General features: G+C 42.3%; 1 long non-coding RNA gene across 1 annotated transcript; it reads left to right on the top strand.

Annotated features, from left to right (window-relative positions):
- Positions 1-11,825: 11,825 nt before the first annotated feature.
- LOC136759865 (uncharacterized) lies at positions 11,826-13,663 on the top strand. The gene is made up of 3 exons (XR_010820119.1): positions 11,826-12,722; positions 13,036-13,233; positions 13,451-13,663. It is a non-coding gene; the product is annotated as an uncharacterized LOC136759865 (long non-coding RNA).
- The last annotated feature ends 12,769 nt before the right edge of the window (positions 13,664-26,432 follow it).

Raw genomic sequence — 26,432 nt, 5'->3', positions numbered from 1 at the left:
CGTGCCCTGGATGTGCATCCCACAAATCTCCATCAACTGCAAGATGCTGTCCTATCAATATGGGCCAACATTTCTAAAGAATGCTTTCAGCACCTTGTTGAATCAATGCCACGTAGAATTAAGGCAGTTCTGAAGGCGAAAGGGGGTCAAACACAGTATTAGTATGGTGTTCCTAATAATCCTTTAGGTGAGTGTATATTAAAAACAAATGGGAAATGGAAAACAAAATTATAATATCAGACGAAGAATGGGAAGGAATATGTGAATTTCAACGGAGATCCACTAATTCACAAATTTGGAAGGAATTTGTCTGGAAGAATATAACACGCTTCTTTATTAGTCCTAAACAAAAAGCGCACACATTTTTTGGTCTTGTCCAAAGTTGCAGTGCTTTTGGCAGTCCCTGAATACAACTTATAACCGTTTAATACCATCTGTTGTACCTTTTGAGTTTCTTTCAATGTATTTGGGAGGCTTCCCATGTGAAATAATTGAGAATGAAACACGATACATACTAGGTATTTTCTTGGTAGCTAGCAAAAAAGCTATCACAAGAAAATGGCTCTCACAGGACCCTCCAACGTATGAGCAGTGGATTGACATTGTAAATGAAATCTATTTGATGGAAAAATTAACCTTCTGTCTCAGACTACAATTAGACACATTTAAAAGGTATTGGGATAACTGGATTTGCTTAAAAAATACACCCCCTCCCCCCCCTTTCTTTCCCCACCCAATCTCTTCTTTACATAGTATGTAATAATCTTCTCTCTCTAATGCTGGCACAATGTACATAATTTTTTTCACGGTTGTTATTATAAAACAAAAAAAGTAAGCGAGAGCAATATGCAACAAACGATATGTAATGATTGTATATGTTGAACTCATTCTTGCAATAAATAAAAAGTACAGGGAGGTAGTTATAGTAGGAGATTCAATTCTTAGAGGTGCAGATCACACAGTGTATTCTAGTGATGAGACCCGCATGGTATCTTGCCTGCCTGGTGCTCAGGTTGCAGATCTCCCTAAACTATTAGATGGGCTGCTGGCGAAAACCAGGGTGGGAATCCACTGGTCATGGTCCACATTGGAACCAATGACAAAGGAAAAGGTAGGACAGAGGTTCTGCAAGACAAATTTAAAGAGTTGGGAATAAAACTAAAGAGCAGAACCTCCATGTTAGTTTTCTCTTAAATACTTCTGGTACCAAGTGCATGGCCAGGGAGACAGGCTAAGATCAGAAAGTTTAACACGTGGTTGAAATCTTGGTGTAGGGAAGAGGGTTTTCGGTTTATGGAGCATTGGTCGTTCTTCTGGGATAGATTGGACCTGTACATTCCAGATGGTCTACATCTAAACACAAGGGGGGCTAATGCATTGGGAGAACGTATGTGAAGTGAAATTGAGAATCTTTTAAACTAGGAACCAGGGGGGCAGGGAGCTCTGACAATGGGATATGTTCCTCTAAGGAAAGAAAACCAAGGGAAACTGCTAGTAGGAACATCCTGAAGTGTCTGTACCGCAATGCCAGGAGTATAAGGAACAAGATGTTAGACCTAGAAGTCACAGTCCTGGCATGTGACTATGATGTTGTAGGAGGGACAGAAACATGGCTTTCAGAAAATGATGGGGATGAATACAAGTTGAAAGGATACACACAGTTTTGGAAGTACAGGCAAAATCGAAGAGGTGGTGGGGTAGCAAATGTCAAAATGCCTCAATGTCAAAAATGACATAATCAGGACTGCATGTAGCAAGGATGTGGCTGTTATAATAGGGGATTTCAATTTCTCAAACATAGACTGGGAAAGCCCAGTCGAGACTACAGAAGCAGAAATAGACATGGTTACGATGGTAAATGACTGCTTTCTAACTCAATTTGTCAGGGAACCGCAAGCATTGACTTGATCTTTTCAAATGACCAAGATATAGTCAGTGGGTATCTAGGTAGAGACACAGAATGGCAAACTGTGATCACAATATAGTTAGCTTTGAGAAAAGCTTTCTTTAAAAAAAACAAGGACCAAGTCTAAAACAATGGTCTACAATTTTAGGAAAGCAAACCTTGAAGGTATGAGGCAGAACTTGTATGTTGTATAGCGCATACAAAAGGGATAGAGATTAAACATAATACAAATAATTTGTTGAGCTGCAAAGAGGTCTTAAGAAAGGGATCAGGAAAGCAAAGAGGGAAATAGAAAGAAACATAGCTCTTGGGGCTAAAGCTAATACAAATACCTTTTTTCAATACTACAACAGCAAGAGGTCAATAAAGGAGGAAGTGAAACAGATAAAGGGCAAAAATGGAGGTATCTTGGAAAACGAACAAGATGTGGCAAATATTCGAAATGAGTATTTCACAGAGGTTTTTACAAAAGAAAAAACAGATGACAATCAGTCCAGTCAAACCCTAAGAGAGATCAGGATAAATGAGGAGGAGGTACTAAAGGGACTAGCAGAATTAAAAACCAACAAATCACCTGGGCCAGATGGGATATTTCCAAAAGTACTTAAAGAAATGAAGGATCACAGTGGTCACAGTCTCACCTGCATCACTTGTAAAATGTTGGAAACAATTATTAGACAGAAAATAGAGGAGCATCTTAATGAAAACCATATTCTTGGAGATAGTCAACATGGGTTTAGACAAGGCAGATCATGTCTTATGTATTAGAATACTACTAATGTATTCAAATTTTTTGAACATGCAACTGCAGCTGTAGATCATGTGAAAGCATATTATATGATATACTTAGATTTTCAAAAAGCTTTTGATAAGGTTCCACACCAAAGAGGATCATCAAATTGGAAGCTGTAGGCATTCAGGGTAATGTAAGTAGATGGATTATGAACTGGTTGATGTATAGGAAACAGAGGGTGTTGATTAGAGGAGTCGCTTCTAACTAGAGTGAGGTTGTTAGTGGAGTTCCACAGGGATCAGTACTAGGGCCTTTGCTTTTTCTAATCAATATTAATGATCTGGACTCTGGGATAGTTAGCAAACTTGTCAAATTTGCAGATGACACTAAAATAGGTGGCTCAGGAGATACAATCTCGGCAGCACAGGCTATTCAAAGGGACTTAGATAATATTCAGTTGTGGGCCGACACCTGGCAGATGAAATTCAATGTGGACAAGTGCAAGGTATTACATGCAGGTAACAATATAATTATATTATGGGAGGAATAGAACTAGATGAAGTAACGCATGAGAAAGACCTAGGAGTCTATGTGGACTCCTCACTTTCTCCATCCAAACAATGTAGGGAAGCAATAAAAAAGGCAAACAGAATGTTTGGGTATATTGTCAAAAGTGTAGAATTTAAAACAAGGGAAGTAATGTTAAGAGTTTACAATGCACTAGTTAGACCTCATCTGGAATACTGTGTACAGTTCTGGGCTCCACACTTCAAGAAAGATATTGCTGCTCTAGAGGCAGTTCAGAGGAGAGCAACCAGACTTATTCCAGGTCTGAAGGGAATGTCCTACTTGGAGAGACTGAGGGAACTGAACCTTTTCACCCTGGAACAGAGGAGACTACGTGATGACTTGATTCAAGTCTTCAAAATCATGAAAGGCATCGACCACATCAAACCAGAGGAGCTTTTCCTGATCAGCAGGGACACATGCACCCGGGGACACAAATGGAAATTTGGGCTTCAAGGCATTCAAAACGGAAAACAGGAGAGACTTCTTCACACAGAGAGTTGTCACAATCAGGAACAAACTCCCCAGCAATGTGGTAGAAGCTGAAAATTTGGGAACATTTAAAGTCAGACTTGGATCCTTGGATCACTCATTTATTAATAGACACCAAACGAGTGTGATGGGTCGAATGGCTTCTACTTGTTTGTAAACTTTCTTATGTTCTAAATTACTTCAATTAAGGGTTCAATTAAGTAATTGAGAGCTCGGTTGAAACAAAAAACAGCGGGTAGTGGGTCCTCCAGGACAGGTTTGATAACCCCTGCTTTAAGTGAGTTTAATTGGTTTCTGAATTCTGTTTTTCTTTTCATATTATTTTGCAGGTGCTGTTAGGAAAAATACATTCACAGAGAATATTGGTCATGTAAATAGTCTATAATTTACATTTGTATTAAATCCAGCATTACATTGTTTTCTTTAGTGATGTATTTTATGTCTATAATGGTATGTAATGTTTTAGGCTTATTTAAGTGTTTATATATGTGTGTTTTTCTTAGTATATTTTTTATATTCTTAATATGAATGTGTGTGTGTTATTAAATAATGTTTTTTAATTGAAAAAGTAAAGCATACAAAATGTGAGGGTTTGTACAGGTACAGCTATTTTGTTTTTGTAATATTGTTTGTTGTTGTTATTAACAATGTGTTCAAACTTTTACTTGAGTATTTGTTATTTTTATGCTTTATATCACCCTAATATATGACTCAGTATGAATTGAGCTATATATTTTTTAAATGTCTAATTCTGTTTTGTTTTGTTTATTTCTACCAGGTTTGGCCCAAAAAAAGAGAATACTGTCTGATGAAAGATTAAGACTGGCAATTTAATATTACATATTTTATAACATTTTCATGAACCAATAACATCAACAAAACAGTATTCTGGATACATATAAGACTGAATAGTAAGTGAAATATACAAAAAAATAATACAGATGTTTTATTTTCATGTACACCAATTAATTGTTTCTTATATATGATTTTTATGTCAGCATTTATTAAAAGATCTTTAATTGCTTGATTATCATCTCTGCCCTTAACATTTCATTTACAAAACTGGTTTAATAGATGCCCTAAATGTTTTAAATATGTATGTGTATGTATGTATATGAATACCACATTTATATGGAATATTTAGAGAAATGCAAAGCTACTTAATAATAACAGAATGTCTGGATTACAAGTCTTATTCTTAATTCTATGTTGTTTTTGCGGGAACTTATTCTGAACAAGGGGTGCTGAAAATAAAGGGAGGGGTGCGACTTAACAGAATTGGGCCTGGCAGGAATGACTATGCGGAGTGATTGTACTCTGTCCGTGGTGCTCATTGCCAACCTTGATACGAAATACGAATATTCAAAAGGTATATGGACCAGACTCGAAAGACAAGAACATAACACATAGCCAAAGCCCAAACTCCTGCTCACTAGCACAGCTAGGAGCGGGCAACAGCAAGCTCTATTGTGCTGTAACATACAAAACGGGGCATGAAGAGCCAAGCTCCTGTGTCCTCACTTAACACAGGAGCTGCAAGTACAGCAAGCTCTACTGTGTCAACAAGACTAAATAAAGAAGCGGGGCAACAGGAGATCAGCTCATCCACCCTCGCTTACCACAGGAGCTGCCCCCTCTGGCCCGACCAGCACAGCAAGGAGTGGGCAACAGCAAGCTCTACTGTGTTGTAGCCAAGAAGTATACACAAAGCAGGGCAAGTGGACACCAGCTCCATGCCCTCTGCTTAATACATGGCTCAGTGAATTGTATACAATGGGGTAGTAGAGTGATACACATGCACTCCCGTGACAACATATGCCTCATTTCCACTGGCTTAAGTGTCCGTGCCATATATATATATATATACACATTGAGGGAAAAAAGTATTTGATCCCCTGCTGATTTTGTATGTTTGCCCACTGACAAAGAAATGATCAGTCTATAATTTTAATGGTAGGTGTATTTTAATAGTGAGAGACAGAATAACAACAAATAAATCCAGAAAAAGCATTTCAAAAAAGTTATAAATTGATTTGCATGTTAATGAGTGAAATAAGAATTTGACCCCTTCGACTTTGTTGGCACAAGAGGTCACAGAGGTCAGATGTTTCTTGTAGTTGGCCACCAGGTTTGCACACATCTCAGGAGGGATTTTGTCCCACTCCTCTTTGCAGATCCTCTCCATGTCATTAAGGTTTCAAGGCTGACGTTTGGCAACTCGAACCTTCAGCTCCCTCCACAGATTTTCTATGGGATTAAGGTCTGGAGACTGGCTAGGCCACTCCAGGACCTTAATGTGCTTCTTCTTGAGCCGCTCCTTTGTTGCCTTGGCTGTGTGTTTTGGGTCATTGTCATGCTGGAATACCCATCCACGACCCATTTTCAATGCCCTGGCTGAGGGAAGGAGGTTCTCACCAAATATTTGATGGTACATGGCCCGTCCATCGTCCCTTTGATGCGGTGCAGTTGTCCTGTCCCCTTAGCAGAAAACCACCCCCAAAGCATAATGTTTCCACCTCCATGTTTGACGGTGGGGATGGTGTTCTTGGACCTTGCGGGCGCTGCAGGATTTCAGTCCTTCACAGCGTAGTGTGTTACCAATTGTTTTCTTGGTGACTATGGTCCCAGCTGCCTTGAGATCATTAACAAGATCCTCCCGTGTAGTTCTGGGCTGATTCCTCACCGTTCTCATGATCATTGAAACTCCATGAGGTGAGATCTTGCATGGAGCCCCAGACCGAGGGAGACTGACAGTTATTTTGTGTTTCTTCCATTTGCGAATAATCGCACCAACTGTTGTCACCTTCTCACCAAGCTGCTTGGCGATGGTCTTTTAGCCCATTCCAGCCTTGTGTAGGTCTATAATCTTGTCCCTGACATCCTTGGACAGCTCTTTGGTCTTGGCCATGGTGGAGAGTTTGGAATCTGATTGATTGATTGCTTCTGTGGACAGGTGTCTTTTATACAGGTAACGAGCTGAGATTAGGAGCACTTCCTGAGATCCTGCTCTTAATCTCAGCTCGTTACCTGTATAAAAGACACCTGGGAGCCAAAAATCTTGATGATTGATAGGGGATCAAATACTTATTTGTATTGAAGGGTTCGCGAAATGCGTCTGCCACGAAGACTGGTTTACAACCCGCGTTATTTAAATATGGAGTCCGGGGTGGAAATCAGGCCATTTGGTTATACATACAGTTTCGATCGGATCCAGATAAGACAAGCACTTGTGAAGATGCCTGGCCAAACCTTCACAAACTTTGATGGTAAGTACATTTAAAGTAATCAAGAAATATAATTGCAAAGTGTTTAGGTACTCGCACACTCGTTCGGAAATGCTATATACTGTGTTACATATTTAAATATTAAAGAAAAATATTTGAAATGTTTTCTTATTTATCTTTTGCTTTGATAATTTAAACGTTTAAATTCTGCTTATAGGATTCGATGAATTTCAAACGTCTCGAGAGCCTTTTACACTAGGTATTATTTATTTATATCCTATATTTCATATTTTATACAATTATTTTAGGAACCCTGCGATGTTTCTAACAAGCCCCGTGTATCTGCAGGGTTACAGAGCGCCCCGGCCAATGTGCTCGACTTTTACCCGAACGAATCTGTTAATACAGGTAAGACTCATTTAATAATTAATGTACCGAACATGTTAATTACACGTGTTATGAACGGGTGTATATTTATTTATTCATTTATTTTCATAATCATATTTACTTTCAGAATTGTTCCCGACATTAGATGACGAACGACCCAGCACTTCAAACGCTGAGCCGTGTAGGTTATACTTTTCATTTTATACATGTAAAATCTCGCCAAGATGTGTAGTGTTAAATTACTGGTCTATACGGAGGCTGTATATTTTTTGTTTTCTATTTTTAATAATGTTTTTTCCAGAACAACCTGTGTCAAGTATTTACGGAAATGAAGAGAAGCAAAAACAACAGCGGCACACACAAGGGGAGTGTACTGCTAATATGTCTTTTTCTAACGCCATTTACTGTTTGTCGTGCAGCATGTTTACCATGATTAGATCCGCCGACCATAATGATAATTTTACTTGCACAAAATACGTAGTTAATAAGGAGCTGACAGAACGAGTACGCGTGTTGGAGGAGCACGTAGATACTTTTAGAAAAATAAAAGAGGCCGAAAATTGGCTAGACTAGTTTGTAGAAACCCGGATTCGTCCTCTGTAGCTAACGATAGGCCACACCGGCGGCTGCGCAGTCACAGCAGGATCGCTGGGTCTCGGTAAATCGAGGCTCTAGAAGCGCGATATGAAGAGCTAGAGCTCCGGCGCGCCGGTCTCCCATTCGGACCGTGAACACATTCGAACCCCTCGGCGGCGCGTCTGCTGAGAAGGGGCTCATTATTGGAGACTCCATAGTTAGAAATATTAAGATTGTGTCACCAGCAGTAGAAGTAAAATGCTTCCCGGGAGCCAGAGTCTCTGACATCGAAGCTAAATTGGACGAATTGCCAGGCGGCGAAGTTTCTACTCTGGTTATTCACGCTGCAATAACGATATTAGACATAGACAATCAGAGATCTTAAAAATAAATTTTACATCGCTATGCTAAACAGCGAAAAAACGATGTCAGAATATAATTGTCTCTGGCTGCAACCAACATTACACAGAGGGGATGAGGCCTTCAGCAGGCTGTCCTCTCTAAATACCTGGTTGACAAGCTGGTGTGCATCAAATAATTTCGTTCTTGTGAACAATTGGAATTGTTTTTGGGAAAGACCTGGCTTATACAGAAGAGATGGGCTCCATCCCATTTGGAGAGGAGCCCAAATGTTATCTGATAATATAGCTAGTTGTTTAAAATCGTGACTCCTCAGAGCACCGGTCAGGCTGCAGGCTCGCAGTCCTACACTGCAGTCTGCCTGTAACTCCCAGCATAGCCTGACCCCGATCCTAGATCCCTGCCTGGGGGCATCCAATAAAGTACATAGTCCTGAGATTAAATCTTATACAAACAAAATCAATAGTTATCCTATTAAAACAGTAATTTGTCATAGGCTTGGATGTATTCCTTCCTCTCAGGGCCCTCATTTCAACAATCTAATAAAAATTAAAACTACAAGACAGAAATTACCTGCTCACATTACTTCTCCCATGTATAAGCTTGCTGTCTTAAACATCCGCTCACTACCTAGCAAAGCAGCTTTAATAAATGACACCATAACTGACACACACATAGATGTGCTCACCTTGACTGAGACCTGGTTAAGACCAGACGACACTATTCCATTAGTAGAAGCCTCCCCTAATGACTACTCTTACTGCCAGAAGGCCCATACAACAGGCCGCGGGGGGGCGCTGGCCACCATCTACCACACAGACCTGCGCCTGTCTACTAAGCCATTAGACAGCTTCACATCTTCTGAAATTCACCAGGTAGAATTTAGGCTTAATCCACCTCTTCAGCTTATAGCTATTTATAGGCCACCAGGCCCCTATTCCTTTTTTATGACCGAATTTAGCAATCTCTTATCTGACTTAGCCAAACATTATGATAAACTCATTATTTTGGGGGACTTTAACATACATATTGACATTAAAGATGACCCCCCCACTGTTAGTTTCTTGTCCCTATTGGAGTCTAGGCTTCACTCAGCATGTGTCTGGACCCACACATCGTCACAATCACACTACATCTAGTTATTACCCGTGGGGTACAGATTCACAACCTAATTCACCCCAAAACCAGATTTCCGACCACTGCCTTATTACATTTGAGCTGCCTGGAGTAGAATTATACTGTAAGAGAATCTGGAATGCTTGGTTTTTCAGTCAATCTAAATAAATAGTTGAACTGAAAACTCATTGGTCAATTGGTTTCTCTTTTAAGATTCTTTTTAGAGGGAAGATGTGGTCAAGTCACAGATTTGCAATAATCATTTATTTTGACAAAAATAGGAAACTAATATCATTAAATTATATTACTGAAAATAAGTAATATTAAGCTTCTGATGGATTACAGTAAGAAACAGATAATACCCATTTTCTTCTTTCTCCTCACAGTACAGCTTATAGGCCAGTCTGGTCAGGCAGGAAGCGGTGTGTCTCTCTCTGTCTCTCCTCTCCAGCTTTGTCTTGTGTCTCGTTGCAGGATGAAGAAGTTAAGAGAACTCAAATTCTCTTTGTTTTCCCTTTTATAAGGTTTCCTTCCAACCAATAGCATTTTGCCACCACCATGACTTGGGTGCCTTATGCTAAAGTAATTTAGAAGTGGGGGTCATTTTGAATTTGGCTAGGAGCCAATCAGAGGACAGGTCCCTTTTTGGTCTCTGGTCATAAAGATAGGGTTACCAGGGCTACCAGGGAACTTAGATAAAAGGGAGGAGGTCTGTTTCCTCTACCAAACCAGATGGTATAGAATTTCCCATAGAAAAATATATTCTAACAAATAATATCTTACAATACACACAGGAGAGGAATATAGAAACTCGCTGCCTAAGTCCCACTGCTATTCATAAATTCACTACCCTGTTGCCAAATGCTAGCTTTATCAAAACAGGATCTGCATATATATACTATTAAATAATTTCAACAATACACTAAGCACTGCTTTAGATACAGTAGCCCCATTAAGGACACGACAAATTAAACCAACAAAACACTCACCATGGTTTGACGAGCACACTTGCTCACTTAAAACAGATAGAACAGGAAACATACACGGATACTATAGCCGACGCATGCAGTCCTTCACAGCCCCTGCCTACCATGGACTCGTTTAACGTAGTAAATCACCAGGAATTGGTCTCCTTAATTACTAAAATGAAAACTACAACCTGCGCACTAGACCCTATACCCACTAAACTGCAAAAACAATCTCTGCCATTAATTATTCACAGAATACACAATATTATGAATGTCTCTTTATCCTCAGGATCTGTTCCCGATTCATTTAAAATAGCTGTAATTAAACCACTTCTTAAGAAACCCAGTGCCGACCCTAACCAACTTAAACACTATCGACCTATCTCAAACCTTCCCTTCCTTTCTAAGGTTCTAGAGAAAGTAGTTGCAAACCAACTGCAAGCTTTTTTAACCAATAATCATCTTTATGAAGAACTTCAATCAGGCTTCCGTTCCGGCCATAGTACAGAAACGGCCCTGTTAAAAGTATTGAATGATGTGTTTCAGTCCTCCGATGTAGGGCACGCCAGTGCTATTATTTTATTATACTTAAGTGCGGCTTTTGACACAATCGACCACAAAATCTTGTTACACCGCTTAGAAAACCGTATTGGCCTATCTCTCAGTGTGCTTTCGTGGTTTAAATCATATCTGTCAAACAGACTCCCAATATGTACAGATTAACGAGAACCACTCAAATTTAACTGAGGTTAAGTACAGAATCCCACAGGGCTCAGTCCTCGGACCTATACATTTTTCATGCTCCCTTTAGGTGATATCATTCGATGACATAATATTAACTTTCACAGTTACGCAGATGACGCACAATTATATCTGTCAGTAAATCCTAACAACACCATAGACCTAGAAAAACGAATGTGCTGTCTGTCTGAGATTAAAAAAATGTCTTATGCTTAATTCTGACAAAACAGAAGTCATAATTTTAGGAGACAAAAATCGAACTGTTCTTCATGCACTAACAACACTGAGTAATGTTAACTTTAATTTCTCCCCTAAGGAGATGGCACGAAACCTGGGTGTCATCTGTGATCATAATCTATCTTTTCAATCACGCATTCAGAATGTGTCGATCTTCCTTCCTACAGCTTAGAAACATTGCTAGACTAAGACAATTCCTCTCGTTACTGGACAGTGAGAAATTGATAGACGCATTTGTTACATCTAGATTGGATTACTGCAATGCCATTCTGTCAGGCAGCACAAACAGAGCTATTTCTGCACTTCAGTTAGTCCAAAATGCTGCTGCAAGAATCCTAACTAAAACAAAAAAACATGAATACATCACTCCAGTATTGGCTGCCCGTGCACTACAGGATAGACTTTAAAGTTCTCTTATTAACATTTAAAGCACTAAAGGGACTGGGCGGTTACTTAGTGCTCCCTAAAATACACAAGAAAACTGCAGGTGGTAGAGCATTCAGTTATACGGCCCCGAAGCTGTGGAACGATCTTCCAGCCAATGTAAGAGATGCCCCCTCTGTCTTAGCCTTTAAATCACGTCTGAAGACTCATCTGTTTAGTCTCCGTTTTTCTAGCCCATAGTGCCGCCAGTGTGCCATGGACATGCAATTGCACAACTGTCTTTGGAAATGTCCTGCACTGCATGACCAGTATCTGAGCACGACTGCCCTCTTTTGTCTTCCAGCAACAGACTCTTCTGAGGGTCCAACGAGGCACCTCGTCCTCCACCATGGAAGTCTGATGAGGCACAACCCATCCCAGAAGCACCTCATCACGGAGGTTCTTCTTCCGCTAAAAATCTAGGAGTCACCCTCGATCCTGCGCTCTCCTACACCCAGCACATCACCACGCTAGCACGCATCTGCAGATTCTTCCTGAGCAACATACGCCGGATCCGTCCCTTCCTCACCGACTTCTTGACTCAGCTGCTCGTCCAGTCACTGGTCCTCTCCCGCCTGGACTACTGCAACTCCCTCCTAGCCGCCCGCTCCAGCTCATCCAGGACTCTGCGGCTCGTCTGATATGCTCTCTGCCCTGCTTTGCACACGCTACTCAATTGCTCTGCTCCCTCCACTGGCTCCCGATACCGGCACGCATTCAGTTCAAGACTTTGACACCTACTGCTGTCTTGACCACACTGCACCAAGCTACCTTCAGACACTCGTCTCTACATACATTCCCTCCAGACCACTGCGCTCCTCCAGTGCCAGACGACTAACTCTACCTCCTCTTCACTCTCCTTCCTCCAGAGCCCGCTCCTTCTCATCCCTGGCCCCTAAATGGTGGAACGACCTGCCCACCGAAGTCAAAACGGCAGAGTCCTTGACCTAATTCTGGCGCTTACTCAAGACGCATCTTTGTCGACAGTACTTGTAATTAGTCCTTTTATCCCTGCTAGATAGCACTTCACAGTTTTATTATGCTTCTTGCGTTCTTGATTGTTTTCCTCCTTGCTCCCTTTCCCGTAGCCCTTGACTGTGACCCTACATCTTGACAGCACTTAGCTTTCACCGTCCAGGATGTAGGACCTCACTTACTGTACTTGTGTAAATTGTAAATTGGAATTTGTAAAATGTATTATTTTGAATTGCTATGTTTTAGTTAAATTGAATTTGTAATGATTGATGCCTTGTACTTAACTGTATTTTTAATAAAATAATAATTAACATTACACCTCCACACCAGCAGGGTGAGGTACCCTTGGACCCTCACCATGATGGATGTCATCCTAACAAAATGGCTACCATCTTACCAGATGACCTGTGACCTTACAAATGGCTGACATCCAAAATGGCCAATATCATCTAAGATGGCCGACTGCCTAAGGCGGGATTTCCGGTCTATGGGACAGAGGGAGGGTGGGACTTCCGGCTGACAAAAAAGGTAAGTGATGCCGCCATCTAGACTACTAGCACCAATTCTTCCTAGGGAGCCACTTATCCTGCTCCCCAGAGACCACTCGGAGGTCTGGTGGATTTTAGTAACTTCTTTACGAATGTGATCTGTAAGTTCATGAATCTGTTCAGAAAACTTTGAGGCAGATGCATTAACAGTATTGCAAATACTCATATCTATTCTATAATGTTTCCATATGGTACAGTTATCTTCTGCAGTCAAGGGAACCGGGATCATGGGAATGCCTCCCTCAGTGTTATGGAGGCGCCCTTTTTCCAGGTTGCTATGGCACAGGTGATGGTCCCACAGGCAATGGGGAAGAGGATCCAGGTGAAGGTGGAGCATCCCTCTGGTCTCCACCAGGGTTATGCTGATCGCTTCGATTGGCAAGTTTGCAGTGGGAGGAGTGGACATTTGAGCCCTGTTAGTAGATAGTAGGGTTTTTTGGGCGCGGCCTATTTTGTTATGACGTATGCCCTAAGCTTATTAATATTCCTACGTCATAATTGGGGGGCGTGATTTTAGGTAGATTTATTTCCTTAATTATTCCTACGTCATATCCGTCAGAAAGTGTACACCCATAAAACCCTGAACAACAAGGCCGCCCATAAAGACCCCCACCCCTCTGAAGGCAACGCCCCGAAACTCTCCTCTCTATTTAAGAACCCGCGCTGCTTTTAGGCAATACCTCTTTAATTCTCAGCATCTGAAACATCCCGCTTCTTCAACATGTCCAGCGACATCAACATGAAACCCCGCAAGAAACAATCCCGGGCAAGGGTTCCTGTACTCACCAATTTGAAGATTGAACGCTCCTGGGTGTTGTTCTGGGGTGGTCGACGGGGTTACCGCTTTAAAAGGGATCCCAGCTATGTTGGAGTGGAGCTTTATGCTTTGGGAGAGAAGGAGGGTACGTTGGAACCTTTTGAGACGGTGATTGAATACTCTTATGAGGACTGGTTGAAGGTGATGGCATGGAGAGACCAGGGGCTTGTGGATAAGACTCTAGAAGGCTTGCATGAGGTTCCAAGAGAAGGCGAAACGGAGTCTCCGACTCAGAGTTTTGAAAGGTGTGAATGGGAAAGCTTGCAGAACTACGGTACAGTGGTGAAGAGTCTATCTCTAACTACTGATCGTAAGGTTTTGTTTAGCAGTACCCTGATTACAAACCCTATTGACGGGGTTGTGGAGGATCCAGAAAAACAGGTTACTGAAATTATGTTTGACGCCGTGGACTGGCCGTTCTTGAAAGAGGTCATAAACTTTATAAATGATGGTTTTGACATCTTGACCAAATGTTCACAACTGGATTCTGTTAGAAGGAGAATATGCTGGATTATGGATTATATATCCCCCTTGAATGACGACGACGATGATAAAACAGACGACCTGTGGGGGTTTGGAGGGGGGTCTGACGGCTCAGGGTCTATTCTCTTCTAAGAGGGCGGTGTGTCGTGACGTAGTGAAGAGATAGGATAAAAGGCGCAACAATTCATTCATGGTTTAAAATTAAAGAGAATGTCTTACCCGAAAGCTGCGGACGTCGACAGGCTCTACAGGCCTCTTCAAACCCGGGATCAACCCTGGTTCTATTCCCCAGATTTTGTATACACTCCGGAACCCTCTGACTGCGGTTACCCTCCAAGACCTCAGACCCCGGTCCCTCAGGATGAAACAACATGCGGGGCGATGGATGTCCAAATGAGTCTCGTGGATCCCCAGCCTCTGGAGCTCCTGGAGGGCCTCGATTTTGCCGAACTGTCTACCGTCTGTGCGTCTCAGGAGGGGGTCAGTCCAATGGATGTAGAAACACCCCACAAACCACCAGGCGACCCAATGAGCATCGGACTGTCTCGGGGGCGTGATGAAGACGCAGGATTTATGCCCGGGGTATGTGACCAAGTAAGCAGAGTGGTTAAAAGCACCCTGGTGTATATTCTGAGTGCTCTCATCGACCGAGCTCTGAAAGAAGTCTTGTCGGGGGTGTGAAGTGAATCACCCCAGTCAGTTGAGACACAGTTGTTTGTTTGAACCAGACCGTTACTATTTCCTGTTCTATTTCAACGTGTTTTACAGAAGACTGAACAAACCGTGGCTGAAACCGGCTCTAATCAAGGCTCTGTCTTACTCCCACATACATGTCACTGCGGGACAAGTCCAGAAAATCATAGATGAGATTTTGCTGGAGCTGAAAAAGGAGCCGTTTATAATAGAGAAACTTGGGCAGCTGCTCAATGACCTGGATGAGCCAAGTAGAAAAACCGCTGGCAAGCTAAAAGCTTATTTCTTCCGTAAAGAAGTTAAAGCTGGGGGCAGCGACGAAGAATTCGACATCTACGCCACTGATTCAGACTCTGACCTGAACTAAGGGACTTTGAACATGGGGAATGTTCTGGACTGCTGCTGCAACTGGTTCTGCCATCAACACTCTGCAGCTAACCTGAGAGCGCTATTACACCATGTGCTTGACAGAAAAGTAGCCAACGCGAGCCTTTTCTCTACAGATTTAACCATCGATGAGGATCAACTTTCAAACCTGGAAAAGTTAATGGTTGCTGTAACAAAGACCGGGGGGTACGAACACTGGGATGAAGCGCTCAAGGGGGCCAAGAATGATATTAGGCCATTTCATCAACATCTGTATGACCTTTTACTGAGCATGTTTAATACCCCTCTGTTTACTTTTAAAATAGGTCATATTGTTGTTTTATTTACATATGTAACTGAGGTGTGTGCCTACAAGATAAAGAAACAGGTATTTGTTGATATAGATCAAGTAACCAATCATATGATTTCTTTTTGTCTGGACCGTAGAAAAAATTGTTGTGTATGTTATACTTTTCTCAAATGTCTAAAAAGGGGTATCTGCTCTCCTGAAGTTGAATAAAAAACCTTGTATAAAAACTTTGGCGCATAGTGTGGGTCTGTGTGTTTATTTGCCAGAATGACTCGGCAAGCTCCCCAAATGCATGAACTATACTACAACCCAGCCAAGATTGGGGGTTTGGCGGGAAAGAAGGGTTTTCAAAGAGGACTCGCTGAGGCCGGTGTGAAGGTTAATGATGTGGTTGTTTCAGAATGGTTATGGGAACAAGACGCCTATACCTTACATAAACCTCTCAGGATTAACTTTAAAAGAAACCGCGTATATGCAACTGACATAGACTCACAATGGCAAATGGATCTAGTCGATATGTCAAATTTATCAAAACATAACAATGGTCACAAATTTATGTTGATGTGTATCGATGTGTTATCAAAATATGCCTGGGCGCGCATTCTACATAATAAAACAGGTCGGGCGGTGACAAGAGCCTTTGAGGATATATTGTCCCAGGGCCGATGTCCTAAAAAACTGCAGACTGATAAAGGAAAAGAGTTTCTCAACAGAGAATTTCAGAATCTACTGAAGAGACACAAAATACATCATTTCACCACCGGTAATGAGCTTAAGGCATCGGTGGTGGAGAGGTTTAACCGCACCATAAAGACCAAAATGTGGAGATATTTTACAGCGGTCAACACGTTCAAGTATTTTGATAAAGTTCAGGATTTTATCGATGCTTACAACCAAGGGTATCACTCCAGTATTAAAATGAAGCCTATAGATGTTGATCAAAGTAATTCTTTTAAGGTCTATAAAAAATTATACGGCCCATTTATTAAGAAGGGGAAAACTACTTATAAGTTCAACATCGGCGATGTGGTTCGCGTTTCAAAGCTAAGGAGTACTTTTGCCAAAGGTTATGAACAAACATTTTCTGACGAATATTTTACAGTTACCGAACAGGTGGCTAGAGACCCCCCCGTGTACCGGTTAAAAGACTATGACGGGGAGGCTATAGAAGGAACGTTTTACGAAGCCGAGTTACAAAAAATTATTGTGGGTAAAGACATTGTATACAGAGTTGAAAAGATATTAGCTGAGAAAACCCAGAACCGAAAAAAATATGTGTTGGTGAAATGGCTTGGATGGCCTGAAAAGTTCAATAGTTGGGTCCCGGAACAACAGGTTTGTGATATTCAAGCCTTATAACAACGTGCCCGCGGGGGTGGTGGGGTCATTACTTTCGATACTCAAGATGGAATCAGGAGGCTTCTACGTGACTCTACCCAGTAACGCCTCTCTCGATATATACCCTAAAAATGAAATATCCAGTTACACGGTACAATTTGGAAAATCTATAGATCTAAGGGGTTCGTGGGAAGTGGGGTTGGCGGAAATACAGTATCCTTACACTTGGGCTGTTTTACAAGATAAGGATGCCACCTTCGCCATTTTTGATGATGTTAAAAAGAGTCAATGGACATTCACGATACAAGGAGGTTATTATGACAATGTGGATACAATATTAGATGAGATGCATAAACAGTTCTCAGAAGGCACCCCCAACATCAAGCTATATTACAACCCTATTAAAAACAGAGTGTACAAGGTGTCAAAACCTTGTATTAGCATTCAAACCAACGGACAACTGGGTCGTATATTAGGGTTCTATTCTGACACAGAGAGCAGGTTCTCAGAAGTGGTGGCACCCTTCCCGGCTGACATCAGGGGCGGCTTTTACACTCTTTATGTGTATACGGATATCATAACACACCAGAGGGTCGGGGATAGCTATGTCCCCCTTTTGAGAAATGTACTTATTAAAGGTAAAAGCAATGACATGGTCACAATTACTTATGACAAGCCACACTACGTACCAGTCTCAAAGACCCACTTTGACAACATCACGATCGAAGTAAAATCGGATCAGAATATAAACGTGCCCTTCCGCTTCGGTAAAGTTATTGTCAAACTACATTTTCGACCCCTGAAACAGTGTGTACATTATTAAAATGGCTACCTCGAGGGGTTATGTAGATCCTAGCGCCTATGTGGATTATTACAAGATGCAAGCCGGGAACGGCTTGCCCGGTTTTGTAGGAGCCCCTACAATGTATGGAGCCGGTCTAGGAGGACTCTTTCGTGGTCTCTTTAGAATGGCCGTACCCCTGCTTAAGAGAGGCTTTGCTATAGCCAGACCCCACTTGAAATCAGCGGCTAAAAATATTGTTAGTGACGTGTTCACCAATGTTATGAACCGGGCAGCTAGCCATGAGCAGCAGGAGGGTTCGGGTCTCATGGTAATGGCGAGGAGGGGGGGTAAAAGAAGAAACAGTATGTGTCCACCAGGGCGACGAAGATCCGTGGCTAACAAAAAACGAAGAATCTCTCATTCTCCAACATATCGTGGAAACACTCGGAGAAGGAAGCAGCACAAGAAAAAAACGGCAAAAAGAAAGTCGCAAAGAAAGACAAATAGAGCCTCAGGATACATCTTTTAAAAATGTCTTTTGTCCACAGTCTATCGGAAGAATGCGTCAAATCAGAACTGGATCTGTTTACAGTTCCATACACTCAAACGAGTATAGATAAGAGCATATATGTAGAGATACCCCCTCTTTCCGCAATTTCAGATACGGCCCCTCTGGAGTTTTTTATAGCTGGCAATGGCGAGGATTATATTGATTTGAATAACACATTTATTTTAATGAACTGTAAAGTGACTGATGAGGATGGCGATGCAATCGAGAACACGGCCAACGCGGGGGTCATCAATTACCCGGTGGCCACCATGTTTTCACAGGTGGATGTGACCCTGGGAGATCGGCTCATTAGTCAAAGCAGCAATACTTACCCCTATAGGGCCATGATGGAGTGTATCCTTAATTATAGTGAGGAGACCCTAAGCAAACAGTTCAGCCCCGGCCTTTTCTTCAAAGACACCCCGGAAGCTATGGACGACCAGGATCCAGAGGGACTCAATAAGGGTTTGCAAAAAAGAACGGCCTTTTCAACAGAAGGGAGGACCTTTGAGCTAATGGGACATATCCATGCAGACATATTTTTCCAAGAAAAACTCATGCTCAACGGGGTAGACATTAAAATTAAAATGATCCGTAGTAAAAGTGCTTTTTGTCTGATGACCCCTGATACTGAAAAATATAAACTGACCATATTATCGGCCTCGCTGTTTGTGAAAAAAGTATCCGTCTCCCCAGCGGTTAAACTAGGACATGCACAGGCTTTAATGACGGCAAACGCCAAGTACCCGATCGAAAGAGTCTATATGAAAGTCCACAGTATCCCCGCAGGGACACGGGTGATGAACCAGGAAAATCTGTTTCTAGGACAGCTCCCAAAACAGGTTATTATAGGTCTCGTGGATAATGATGCATTTACCGGGGTTTACAACAAGAACCCCTTTAACTTTAAACATTATAACGCGGAATTTATAGCACTGTACGTCGATGGTGTGCAGGTTCCATCCAGACCTTTTCAACCTGACTTTGAAAACGGCAACGCGGTTCGTGAATATTACAGTCTAGTACTGGCTACGGGTCGCCATCTCAAGGATCAACCTCTGCTGATCGATCGCCGGGAATACTGCAGCGGTTACACCCTGTACGGTTTCAACCTGACCCCTGACGAAGAGTGTGGACAACATTTTTCACTGATGAAGACGGGCAATATGCGTTTGGAGATGCGTTTCAAGCAGCCTCTACCACGCACTGTAAATATGGTCGTGTATGCTGTGTTTGACAACATTATTGAGGTGAATCAGAGGAGAAACGTTCTGTATGATTATTATTAAAATGAACACCAGAGAGCTCAACCACATCATGAATGCCCTGGCCGGCTCACGGAAAGTGTTTCAAGGAGTCTACGCCTGCGACCAGCTGCCTAAATTTAAGATCAAGAATTTACCTGCAATGTACATAATCAACACACACCCTAAAAATATGCCCGGAGAACATTGGCTGGCTATTTATCTAAGGGAGGACCGCTGTGGGGAATTTTTTGATTCCTATGGAAACCCCCCGGATTTCAGACCTTTCCCTCGGAAGATCAATAACTTTCTGCTCAACAACTGTCAAGAAACCATTTACAGCGGTCGTCAAGTACAAAGTCTTCAGACCTTCACTTGTGGTCAACACTGTGTGTTTTTCTTATATCATAGATCTAAAGGAAGGTCATACCCCGATATTATGTCCTTGTACAGTGAGGATTTAGGCCGAAATGATAAAAAAGTGGCAGAGTTTGTCAGGACACTGTGGACCCCTCCTTATAACACAATTACTTACGACCCTAGCCAGCCATGTATACAGATGGGGTGTTCTTGTGAGGATTTTAAAAGATGTCATGCGTGTTAAAGTGAAAAAATAATGAAAACAGCCTTTGAATCATTAGTTTTGTTTTTATTCAACACAATTCTTATACAAAGCAGGGTTATGTTATAAATAAATGTACAACATTTGAAAATAAAAATAAAAAATAAAAAAAATTGTTTGTCGGTTCCTTATTTACAGGGGAGACAAATAAAAACATGAGATTAATAAGCTTCCCAACGATGGATAGATCCTGAGGATGGTTGCTCAGCACGGTCAGAGTAATGAGATATCGGCGGCAGATCAGTCGCCACCTCTTTACACAGACGGATTTTTTGTCGCGTTTCCTGGTTAGGGACTGTTGATTGGGGCATGTTCAGACAGGCCATCGCCTGTAGGAAAGCATTCCAGCCTACAGGTCGGCGACTATCGGGGACCTTATTAGTGCTAGTGACACTCTTCAACAAATCAAACATGTGTGAACCTTTGATCAGTTGTCCTTTAAAAACAAATTCACCCTGTTCATTCCAAGTCGTTACCCGCGGTTTCTGAACCATTTTGTGCAGAATATATTCTGCATGTCTTTTGCTTCTGGCCGGCATGTTTCTCAAAACATCCGTTACAACATCTCCCTCTGAACTCTCAACAGGTTCGGGCACCGCAACATCTTTATCAACCGTACCCCCCGCATCAGCCCCAGAACCATTTTCTTGAGAGGCCATGGTTAAAGTTAAAATGTTTTGATCTTTTTCACCCTGTCTAACCAGACGGAGGTAGCGCTGTAACGTGTTGCTATACATCTGGGCTTTGGAATACTGATTTAAATCGGCCCTGGCCAGTATAGCTTTCATTTCAGAGTCCAGGTTGTTTTCGGCCGTTTGTCTAATGGGCTCTGGCCCGACAACATTTTTTCTCAGTTTCTCAAGCTGCTCCTGAGGGATCAAAAACATTTTCTGAGCATATTCCATTATTAACTCACTCTGGAAGCTAGAAGACTGGTTAGGAAAGGCACGGCTATGCTCAACAGCGGTCCTATAAAACCTCCGGTTTGATTAATCTTCTTTCTTTTTCTTTTAATAGAATACTTCTTATTAGCGATGATCTTGATAACCGCTTTTTGTTTTTTGAGTTTAGAATGTTGAGAAGGGGTTAGGGGTATATTACCGCGTAAGATGTTAAAAGCTATTTCACACAGGGTCTCGATCAAATCCGAGGGGGCCCCTGCCAGCACAGCTTTCCTATGGCGCGGGCTCCCCTCAAATAACATTTGCAAAAGCGGCAGATTTCTTTTAATCCGAACAGACATTCTTATTTATTTCCTTTTCTTTAGCACATACACTGCCGGCCAATCGGGCGGGCACAAACCTGTTCTGAGGCGAAAGTCTTCTGGGGTTTGTGCTTTTAAGTCCACAATCAAGTACCCGTAGGGTTTTTTGGTGGCATCCTCAAATGCCTCCAAAAAGAACTTGGTCTGGTTAGGGTACATTTGACGAGCCAAGACGGTGACCTGTAGTTTATCTCTGGGGTTTTTAAAAAGAATTATATAATTGGCATTTAAATTAATAGTGCGGCTTTTTTTACCTTGAAAAAATAGATTTTGAACTAAATAAATAATACTTAAATTCCTATGATGAGTGTACTTTGTGAAAGCTTTTTCCACTTCACTGTTGTCACCGGCCTGCTCCATCAGGTCATCAAGGATCACTAGATTAGTTTGTCCGGGCGGGAACAGGTCATCGTCACACAACGAGGCGGGGAGACCTTGCACAAATTTCAGATTATTTTTTTTTTATGCCAAATCATCGTAGAGAGGCTGCCAGCAAGAGTAACACCACACTATGTTGTCAAGAGCTTGGGACACGGTTGCGTCCACATCTTCTATGATGTTCTTTATAAGATAGCTCTTACCCGAATTGGAGGGACCGGCTATAATACAGGAGAAAGGGTGTTGAAGGCGATTATCAAAACCACTGCTAATATCCATAAGGCAGAGTGGTATAATCAGTCTTTAACACTCTTTTATTGTACACCACCCTGAACCGTTTGTTTAGTGATCAATTTTCCAATGTGTACCCCTTTTTATTGCGATAGATCTGATTTCCGGCTGTAATAATCTCGCGAGGAGGCGCGTCTTTCTCGGTTACAAAACTTTGTACCAGGGTCGTCAGAGACTTGATGTTAATGAGCTTGTTGTTACAATGGTTCAGAGTGAAACCCTTAACTTTCATACAGGTCTTACCCGCAGCCGTTCTGTATGCGTAAGTCTTAGGACCCCCTGAAACAAACTCCACTATGTGGTCCTGAGGATCTAGCTCGCTCGTTAACTCCCCAAGGTAGTCCCCGAGGGGAGGGACCCAATCCCCTGGCCTGGTGACAAAGATTACAGAGTCAGTATCATGATAGAGCGTGCGTTCCTGCAGCTGATCCATTAAGTTGTACAGTTCAAGCCGGGCGTAAGCCGTGGTAAAAACCGCTATGAAAACATTAACGTTTCCCTGTTTGGTGGGGAAATCTTTAGGGGCCCTCCACTGGACCTGTGCCACGTGGTCATTTAAGAATTGAAAGTGTGATACTGCATGTTGTTTGGAAAACATAAATTCTATAAACTGTTCAGGGGTTTTAATCAAGGTTGTGTTTAGACGGTTATTTCTTTCCTCAAACTTACCCCATAAACTGTTTAAAATCAGTTTGGACATTTGTCTCTTGGCGGGGTTTACAGTTATGTTCCCCGGCTCTAGACGGATCCCTTCCTTTTCAAAATATTGCTGAACGTACCGCTCTTTGGCCGCGGAGTCAACACACCATGAGGGATAGCCCGATGCCTCCTGTTTCCCTTTCAGATGGGTCATAATGTACTCAGCAAAAAGAGTATCAGATTTTTCAGAAAAATGCCAAACCTCATACACCTTACCGACTCTGTAACCTTTCTCCACCGCCTTGTCAAGCTCAATGCTACACCAGACACCCGTCAGCGCTCTCTCGTCATCACTGTGCAGACAAGAGGTATTTTGATTTTCAGTTTCCACACACGTTCTACACAGAGGGAACATCAATTTTCCCGAACACCTGTAAGGCAGCACGGGTAAGAACAGCTCGCGAGGAGGGTACATGGTGACTTTGATCAAACCAAAGTACTGTCCGATTTCGAGAAAGTCACGATAAACAATGGTTGGATGCCCCACCGGGTACATTTTGGTCTTGTTGACATAAGGGTACAGACTGGTGAAATCATAGTAATCTACTCTCTCACCCTCCTTTACCTCATAATGTAAACAGAGGGCGTTGGTACGACCCCACAAATAACGCATCCCTGGGCTCTAGACGTTCAGGAAAGTCCAAGGTTTCCATAAACCGTTGTACCCCCACATCCTGTTGCTTCAGGGTCGTCCACACGTGTTCCCAAATCACCAGCACATTCAAACCATAGGTGTTTTTTAAAGTTTCAATTCGTTCCTGGAAATCATAGTACATGTCACCGCAGAGTTTTTGTGTTACGGGGTTAAAGGTGTTTGGGTCGAAGCACTGAGGACAGCCATGGTAAATACAACCAGCAAACTCATAAGCGGTACGCCGCCCGGACACGTCGCTAAAACCGTCTAAGTAGTAAGGACCCATTTTGACTTCCCCTTGATTTAAAGCATGTCTGATGAAGATGTTATCCCGGGCACTCAGATATTCCAGCCACTGTATGGAGACAGTCGAAAAGTTCTTTTGTCTAGCACGATAGTTGTCAGAAGTGGTGACCGCTATAGTGTTTTTCTGCAAGAAATTGGATCGATACATTTTCATGCAGAGAGACGCTATGGTCACACTTTGCAAAGGGTCGAGACCCGATGTGTTGATAACCTCGGTGCGGAAACGCAAACAGGCTTCTTTAAGGATCACCACATCATTTTTACAATAAGCGGCCATCTCTTCGCGGAAATCAAAAACACCTCCCTTAACCTTATTGTACCATTTAAAGAATTCCTCCCTCTCATGAGACATCATAGTATCAACCCCATAATAAGAGGCGGGCGGGTAGGACCCTCGATAATTTTGAGTGTCCTTAGTATTAAAAAAATGGCAGAACCAACCTTTCTTCTGAGCCTCAAAACCCAGAGCTTTAGGCAAAGCGCTCAATTTCATGGGGAGGAAATTTAACGAGTCTATGTAACGTTGGTTGAAAGCTTCGTCGGTGAAACACATGATCTTGCTACCCTGAGCTATTATTTTTGGGGTCACCCCATTTTCCACCAGATACTTCATCAAAATGTAAGAATCATAACCCTTAGCATTGTGGGCAATAAATGTGTAATTGATGTATTTTGGACCGCGATACCGCGTAAAGAAATCCCTGACACAACTCTCACCGCTAGCTGACCACTCACAATCCAACATGTCAATACAGTGTATATAATTAGCAACATGGACCCCGTTTTCTTGCCGGCATTCAAAATCAAAAAAGACATACCGGTTGTGCGGCGGCTCCTTTTTAACCGGCTGAATAAAGCACTGGTGTTCAGACCCCGGGGTTAAATCAGCATTACAGATCCTACATCTCGGCTCCAGACATTTGTGTGGTTTAGCCTCATGAAAACGGTACTGGAGGCAACATTGCGGGCAATATTTAGTTTGATCACAATAACTCCGTTTTTTAACCCCCTCAGCAGCGGCCCTCTGTACCTTATGTTCGGAAAAACAGAACGCGGAGAGACAAATCCTTAAGCAATCTTTACATCGGATGGTAGGGGCCAAACCCTTACGACATTGCGGATTGAAACAGACGTTACAGTAACCGTCACAGCGGTGCTTAAGCTTATCATTGAAGGCCTTATAACACCAATGACAAACATACGAACAACCCAAAAAAGCCGTCAAACTCTTTATTCCAAAGTAATGACTATCACTTAGGAAGAGAAACAGTGTCTGTGTATGGGTTTCAGGATGTGTCTGAAATTTCACAAATACTTCCTTTACCTCACAACGATACCACACAACAATTTTTAAAGACAACAACTCCTCAAACCTGGTAATGTCTGAAAAGGCAACCATCTGTTGAGAGTTTAAGCCGGCCCTCTGATGAAGCATTAAAGCCTCTTGCATAGCTTGGGGTTCAGGCATGTCGGGGGTGAGTAGTTTTATTAAACTGTAAGCAAAACAGAGCTTATTGTCCCCATTGGAACTCACCACTAATTGCCTGAGCTTGTTCCTAATTATGTCGTTCTTCAAGCATTTCGACAGTCTTCTAAGTGCCCCACCCTCAGGGTTACGAACCACATTCATTACCAGAGACAGACTTTCATCGGCTAAGATGGACGCTTTACTTTGCAATAACGCTTCGATTTTAGCCAGAAATTCATCAACATCTAAATTATCTCCACTCAGCATTACAGATAGGTTGCTAAACAAATCATCCCCTCTGAGTTCTAACTGTACAACATCTCGAGGTCTGACCCTTTCAGCAACCTGTTCAAGCATGTTTTGCAAGGCCTCGTGTATGTTGACAAATATTTCTGCATAATTGTCACAATTTAAAAGTTCTGCAAAATTAAAACGGTGAATCATTTCAAAATTGTTATAGGCCGGTCTATCTATAATCACGGGATCACTGTTACTCTTGGCCACATCATCATTTTGAACAAAGCCTTCAACCCCTACATTCTCACAGAGCATGTCCTCCACAACCTTATCAGTCTCAGAACCCTCCACATTCCGAACACCCCCACTGCTGACATCTACAAAACCCCCTTTTTGAGGAGGCTCATTTAAAGCCTGTAAAAGTCCTTCAAAGATATCCAACCGGTTAATGTCAAGACCCTCCTCTATAGTGACGGCTGCTTCTGCCGCCGTACTGTGTTCTAATTGTCTCAAATCATTTATAACAGGGGCAGAATTTGGTCGGGGTAGCGTCTCCAAAGCCTCCACCATTTCAAACAAATCGGGGTGAACTAGGGGTTGAACCTCTATAAGCTCTACCGTTGGGAGGTGGTTATTTAGATCATTGACCATCTGTAACAGGTCGGGGTTCACCGGTAAGTCTGTTAATTCACATT

The sequence above is a fragment of the Amia ocellicauda genome, chromosome 1 (genome assembly GCF_036373705.1).
Source record: "Amia ocellicauda isolate fAmiCal2 chromosome 1, fAmiCal2.hap1, whole genome shotgun sequence".
Classification (NCBI taxonomy): Eukaryota; Metazoa; Chordata; class Actinopteri; order Amiiformes; family Amiidae; genus Amia; species Amia ocellicauda.
This window is presented reverse-complemented; position numbering and strand designations above follow the sequence as displayed.